This window comes from Solanum pennellii, chromosome 10 (genome assembly GCF_001406875.1).
Source record: "Solanum pennellii chromosome 10, SPENNV200".
Taxonomy (NCBI): domain Eukaryota; kingdom Viridiplantae; phylum Streptophyta; class Magnoliopsida; order Solanales; family Solanaceae; genus Solanum; species Solanum pennellii.
In genome coordinates this window covers 54755-62416 of record NC_028646.1, presented here as the reverse complement: position 1 = coordinate 62416, position 7662 = coordinate 54755, and positions in this window count along the sequence as shown.

Below are 7662 nucleotides of genomic sequence, written 5' to 3'. Positions count from 1 at the left end.
TGTGGCCTCAATTACATCTCCTCCATTTCGCAAGCCAGAAGTGATCCTTTGATTTTCATCTGAAACTATCATGGCATATGCTTTGCCAACAGTTGGCAAAGGATTCATCATTAATATTTGACTTCGTGCAGGGCCATAGATCTCACTTAAGCCCATTAGAAATGCAAACAATCGCAGATAATGCATATGATCCACATATATTCTAGATCTATCACAATTACATGAAGGAGGTGGAACAAGTGCATCAAATTCATCGCAAAGCAACCTCAACTTGGTAAAATAGGCTGAAACAGTTAGGTTACCTTGATGAATTGTACATATGTCCCTATGAAGTTGATACACTCTAGAACCATCCACCTTATCAAATCGTTCCTTCAGATCCTCCCACACCATTGCAGCATCTGAAGCATATACAATTCCACTTAACAACTCTTTCGAAACTGTATTCATGATCCATGCTAAGACAAATGCATTGCATTTTTCCCACTGTTCTTCCAACTCAGGCGTATAATCACTCTTTCTGCATGTTCCAAGCACAAAACCAAGCTTGCTCTTAGCTCGGAGGTTTATAATCATCGATCTACTCCACAAAGAGTAGTTTTCTGAACCAGTAAGTTGAACTGTAGTCAGTACAGATCCAGGAGTGTCTGAAGGATGAAGATGAAGAGGATGATTTCTCTTTGATTCTACCATTTCAAGTGTTTCTGCTGCAGGAACTGATGCAGACGATTGAGCCACTGGCGTTGCACTTTCGATCACCATTACAGGCTACTGAAGCTCTGTTTCTGCTTGACTTCAAAATCAGAATCAAACTATTAGATTGAATCAAAAAATTATTGATTCACAGCTTTGATACCATGTAGAAATTGAGAGAGATGAGAGAGATTTGAGAATTTTATATTGAGGAAAAATGAACAATTGTTCCTCACCCGATGTGGGAGGAATACTATTTATACAAGTAGAAGAAATAGTAACAAACTTTCTAACTAACTTTTAACTAAATCCTAACAATATTAATAACAAACTAACTACACTTAATTAGCCAACTAACTATCTATCTTCAATACAAGCACTCTCATCTTTCTAGTCTAGGAATAAATAAGCTTATTTTGAATTGGAACTTTTAACTTCACCATTGTTGTGGGTAACAAGATCGGATGGCATATATAAAATTTCTTCCATTAAATTTTCAATTAAAAAATGTGAGTTTGTAGAGGAAAATAATAATAATAATAATTTTATATAGAAAAGTTAAAAAAAATTTCACTATTTTAATGATAATCTGTTTTCTATCATGTATTTGTTTGAGTGAGTTAATTTAATAAAAAATGAATGAAAAATTATAATTTATAACATAAATTTCTCACACCCATCATAAATAATTATGTACTTGTTATTTATCCTATCATAAATGGGAAACTAGATGAGGATATCCACATATGGAAGTCCATACTTTATGAGGCGTATTATGCCTAATACTTGGTGTCATGTGTGTGCATATTCTTGATTTGTGAACCACTACTGCAAAGGTAGTAATTGAGGTGAAAAATCCACTACTACTATAATTGTGACTTTTTTCAAGTGTGACTATAAGCTTTCTCCTTACAAGTTAGAATCTCTTCAAAAAGATCATACAGAATATTATTATTATTATTATTATTCCAATTAAAAGTGTCAACAGGTGGAGCATGGCTTACAGCCATTATTATTTGCAATTATTACTTGATGCTAAATATCATATTATTATCTTGAGTTAATTATTTATTTATTTGGTTGGTGCATTATGGCTTTTGGATTTGCAACTTGTGGCTTCAAATGGAGGATTACAGAATTTTTCCCCCTTTTCTTCTTTCTTCTTTTAATATACGTATATGTCCTTAAAACATTTAAAATTAAACATGTATATTCATTAATTGTTATTAGTTTAGTTCATGTATTATTTAACCGTTTAACAATTAATCAAATATATCCTTAATTTACTGAATATCTAAATTAACTGATTAATAAGTGATAAACGACAAATATAAAGTATGTGAAATAGAGCAAATATATCTTATTAGAATTGAGTATGGGTGTGAATGAGAAACAAAGAAAAAAAAGGAAAAAAAATTAAGCAAAGTTCATTTTTGGATAGAAACTTTGTCCCTCATTGATTTTTGATAAAAGAAAATTTAGTGTGTTCTCTTAACTCTTAAAAAGTTTGAGAAGAGAGTTTCATTCATTCTTGATGCTCGACCTCAAATTTTGAATTTATATTAGATCAAATAATTTGATCCATAAATTTTTGGATCAAATTCATGATGAAAAGACACCATTTTTGAACTAATATTTTTTCACATCACTATAAATAAAGGGATTGTTGGAAAACATAGGTATGAGTTATAACGGAAGTATTTTAAAAACATATTACTTATATAAAAATAAATAACATATATATTTATGATAGAAATTAGAATACATACGATTATGCTAGAATACATAAATTTCAAAAAATTAATTCCTATTTCAAAATTTTAATATTATAATATAAAATTTAATTTGAGATATCATTTTTGAGTTTGATAAAATTATAAAAAAATTGAGATACTGCTATTTTTATAATAAATATTTCTATTTCATATTTGATAAAAGTAATTCATACACCTTAGATATAATGAGAAGATTAAATTTTAAGGACACATTGGATAATCTCAGATTCATACTAACTACCTCTCGCAAATGTCCCTAGCTTTTTATTAACTTTTTTCTGTTGGTGCATTCAGCATTATCTTAGGTTTTTAGCTTTTGCAACTTGTGATTCTAATTACCCTTTATTTTTTACTTTTATTTAAGAAAATCAATGGAGTCATATAACTCTTAAATTCAAATTTTAAACATTTGATAAAAATCATTTTGTCCTCTGTAATAAAATCTTCGATACAAATTTAGATTAATAAAATTTTAATATAAATATTATTTAAAATTGGATAAAATAATTAAGTTATTTGGTATTCTCTCTATCTCATATTAGATGAACAATTTCTATTTTATGTGGTAATTAAGAAATCATAAATAGAAACAGAGGCGTACTCATGATTTCCTACATTATTAAAAAAAGATTGATATAAGATATAAATTTGATTGGTTCTGCATTTAGGTTCTCATTACTGAAATCCGTTAAAATTAATATTAGGTCCAAAATTAATTAAAATATCAAAAGTGTTAATCAATAACCATTTAGAGAGAAGTTACCCAATTTTATAAGAAAAATAAAACAAGATGAATATAAAATTTAAATTTTTAAACTCACATAGAGAAGTACCCCAATCATCATCATATGATACTCCGAGTGTGGGTTCACACATCTATATTTCAATATTTTTTAAAAAATATAACACTAAAATTATTACTTTATATGATCTCGTGAGGGGAGCATGGATTCACTTGAACCCGACGATCCCTCCTTGAATACACCTCTGAATAGAATGATTAACTTTACTATTTTACTCTTTATTTATATTAATTATTCTCTTACATAGAATTATTGGGTCTTCAAAGTTTGTTTAGACGTTCAATAGTCATATTTATTGTAGAGCGTTCATAGAAAAAATTATTAATTCTTTTTTTAATAAGACGAAGAAAATGCTTATATACTGATAAAAGGAATTCGACTTCTCCCTAATTTTTCCAAGTTTCTACTTAGATGTATGATACTTGTATTATTTAAATTTCAAATTTATCGTGTCTGTAAACTTAGAACTCCTCTTGTATCAAAAGCATAATGCTATTTAATTGAAGTAAATCTATTTTTTCTCAAAAAGAAATTGAAAGTGAATATTTTCTTACTAAAGTTGGGAATCTCAAATATCTTTTCTTAATCATGGTTAATAGTATACTTCTTTGATTAAAACACTAACTAATTTAGGCCTTTAATATTTAAATAACATAGATGTCATACATCTAAGTATGAACTTGAAAAAATGGAGGAAAGAGAAATATATGGATAGGAGCTCGATCCAAATAAAATATACTCTCTTCTTTTCATGTTAATTGAATTTTTGAGGTATTCCATATCCTTTAAGAAAAATAGATTAAGAAATAAGTTGAACATAGTTTTTCATTTTATCCGAAAAACTTATCGCACCGGGTGTTTACACCAAGTTAATGCAATCTCCATTAGTATGTTATTTAATGGAGTAAAATGAACTATAAATTTAAAAACATGACATGCATATATTGACTTGGTATAATTACTCGGTGTGAATTAATTTTATCCCAATTATTCTTATTAATTATTATCAAATTTATTAAAATCATTACATTGAAAATTAAAATGGAAAGAACATTAGAAAAATATTTTTAAAAATAATCTAAATAATTAAATTAATTTAAAAAATAAAAAATATCTCAAAAATTCAATTATTATAGATGAGAGGAAACAACAAATATCACCTATATAATTTATAGAGAAACTCAAAACTAACCTAATTATCATGTAAAAAAAGTTCGTCTCCCATAATGAATTCTTGTCCGTGACCCCTACTTCATTTAACTATAGGTTAAAATCGATGTCCCTTTATATTGCCTATACTATAACCACAAAAACTTTAATGATTTCGACATTAGATAAATGAATCACTCTTTTTTTCTTTCATCGAGGAAAGTAAATTACCGACAACAACATAATAACTCTCTCTTTTCACTTTTATTAGTTGTTCAGTATTTTAAATTAATATTTTATTTTTTATTTTTTATTTGTCATTTTAACATACTATATCTAAAAACGAGATTATTTTTTGCCCTAAATATTTATTTCTCAAATTACGAAACTTAAAACTATGAATTTATTAATATAAATATGATAAATACTTATATTAATCATGGATTTAAAAAGATTTAATTCATTTAATTTTTATTTTTTACAAAAAAAAGGACCTAAGTTGATTTTAGAGCATGAATTGACTTATTTACAGTAACTTTAAATCAAACTTTAAGCATATTTGGAATATTTACACAAACAAAAAATAAACTTAAGCATTTAGGCTTACAACTAAATAATTAAAATAACTGTTTTATAATTTTTTACCTATAAATAAAAGGCGAATAATCAATTCAAATAGACTCTAAGAGTTTGTTTGATATTGTTGTGGAAAAGTCAAAAACACTTATTTGAAAAAAATTAAAAAGTTGAAGATGTTTGAGTAATAATAACCTGATTTTAAATGAAAATATGGTATCTTTTTTTTGCTGTTGAGAAAAAGCTACATCACTCTGTCTTTAAAAAACAAAAGAAGCAAAAGCAGAAAATTATTTATTTCAAGACTAAAATATACGTGTCATTTATTTATCAATATATCTTTTATATTAATTTTTGTGGTAAATTTTTCCGTATGTAGTGATTTATTTTGTGGAATAACATTCAAATTTATTTACTTGATATTTTTAATTATATTTAAATCATCATGTTAATGTTAAATAAATATTTTTTATTCATATATGTACAATATAGATTGAAAATTTAAATACGTACAACTTTTTTAAAAAATGAAAATTTAATTAAAAGTTTATAATAAATATTTAAAATAATTTCTCTTTATTTAATATTCTTAATCTTAAAAGTAAATTGATACTTAAGTAAATTGATACTTATTTTTTCTTTTTGTTATTTGACTCTCAAAAGTACTTTTAAAAAAAATTAGCCAAACACATTCTATTTATCAAAAACACTTTGCAAATGAATTAACCAAATATAAATTACTCTTTTTTTTTTTGCAAAACACATTTTTAAAAAGCTATTTTAAGAAATGCTTTTAAAAATATATTCGATAATCATGTCTGATTGTTAACTCATCTCTTCACTCATGAAATTGAGTAAAATCGTCGGTGAAAAGATAAATCGATTTCAGCTCATTATGTTCGATAATCATGCCAAGAGTACCGTTCAAGGCCAAAACTCAATATGTAAATAGATTGATTCTTTGACGACTTGGATGGCAACATAAAACATCAAGTCTTGTGTATAAAGTATATATACTTTTTAAAGAAAGGAGTTTGATTGTAGTACTCTTTATTAAGAAAGAAAGGTATGTTAATAGCTAATATCAAATTTAATACAATCAAATAAATCTAAAAACAAATCAATTATCATATTATCAAAATAACGATATTAAAAAAGGGAAAAGGGTTATTCGAAAAGGTTTAGATATACCCTTTGTTTAGAGTTCGTTTCACTCATGCCTTCGCCGTTTAATTTTTTATCCAAATATGCCCTTATGGGCGTTAGTTGCCATGTTGAACTTATCCAACTCATTTTTTATTTCTTTAAATGTCACATGGAATTGTCATGTCATTTTGACCTTACCACATGACATTTATACGAAAATGAAAAGATATCGGACTCATTAATTCCTAATTCGACCCATAAATNCATTTAAATTGTATTTTTTAAGCTGACGAATTTTATCTCAGTCTTTGTCAAGAGCATTCAAAAGGATGAATTTCTTCAAAAAAAAAAAAGGTGCAAACTACTTCAACAAGGATGCAACGCATCATAGAACCTTTTGGAGACAGGTCTGGAATTGACTTTCACCACATGCAACCGCACTTCTCTACAAAGGTCATGTGTTCAGTCAAAATTGGGTTTGTCAATTTTCGTTGTCCACGATTTCTTTCATCAATCATACACACCGAAAGGGACAGCTGTTGACACCCAATTTTGGCTTAACATTTTTAAAAATTCGTAATTTTGGGCCACAATGCTAAGCCCGCCATTTGAGCCCATTTTGTGTTTTTTATTTAGGTTATCAACTAGGTCAAAAAAAGGGAAGGAAAAAATTTTCAGAAAAAAAAAAGGAAGCTGCAGCCCCCCCTCCTCTCTTTCTCCTCCCAGCTGCTCCCAGCCGCAGCCCCCTCTCCCCTCTCCCGTCGCCCCCTTCCCTCTCCTCTCCCGTCGCTCCCCATTCCCTCTCCCTTTTCCCTTTTCCATCAGCCCCTCTCCCTCCCTCTTCTCCCCTCATCCTCTCGTCTCTCTTCTCCTCCGGCGAATAGCCATGGAATCAGCTCACCTCCGAGCTCACGCCACCACTGACGAGGATGAAGCAGCAGTGCCATCAGTCGCCGATTTCTCCGGCGAAAACAATAAACAACAACAACTCCAAACGGACACAGCTCAAGCCATCTCCCTTCTTCTCTTCGTTCCCTTCCCCCTCTTTCTCCGGCGAGTAACAGCCAGCAGGCGAGACGGACAGCAGCAAGCCATCAGCCGCCAGCCCCTCTCCCTTCCTCCTCTCCCTCTTTCCGTTCGCCTCCCCACTCAGCCCCCTCTCCTCTCTTCCTAAAAACGCCCCCAGCCGCCTCCAAGCCCTTCCCTTCTCCCTCTTTCCGTCGCTCACCTTCCCTCTCCCTCTCTACCACTCTCCCGTCGCAGTTTCCCCCTCCCTCTCCATCTCCAGCTTCCACCCACTGCCCCTCCTCTTTTCCTCCATTTCCGTCTTCTCTAAACCAGACCCACATAAGCTAAACATCACCAGAAAACTACCAAGTCAGACCCCAAAAACCCCATCTCCAGCCGCCTCCTCTCCTCCTCTTTCCCCCTCTCTTTCCTCTCCTCCACCACCCAATCGTTCCTAACCCAAAACCCCCACCACAAACCACCAAAGCTGTCAACAAACAACTCCGGCCAGC